Genomic DNA, 338 nt, shown 5'->3' with positions numbered 1-338 from the left:
TTTTTCTAAGTCATTAACTGACTTGACTTAATTGACTAAGTGAACTAATACCGGACCACGAATAGAGCCTTGCGGTACACCCGATTTGATGTCTATTAGTCAAATAGCTTTCAATTAGTTTCACTGCATCATTGCTGAATCCGAAATATGTGTCAAGCTTTCGAATGAGGATTCTATGACAAACAGTGTCAAAAGCTTTCGAAAAATCCAATAAAGTGAGGATTGTTAGGTTGCCTTTAAATGGATGTGGTCGAAAAACAAAAAAATTCGCGCAATTAAAAAACTATTTCACAGCAGACAATTGAATTTGTAATGAATAAAATTATAGTTGAAAAAAC

This window comes from Rhagoletis pomonella, unplaced genomic scaffold (genome assembly GCF_013731165.1).
Source record: "Rhagoletis pomonella isolate Grant_MI unplaced genomic scaffold, Rhpom_1.0 Rhpom_scaffold_00012, whole genome shotgun sequence".
Taxonomy (NCBI): Eukaryota; Metazoa; Arthropoda; class Insecta; order Diptera; family Tephritidae; genus Rhagoletis; species Rhagoletis pomonella.
This window is presented reverse-complemented; position numbering follows the sequence as displayed.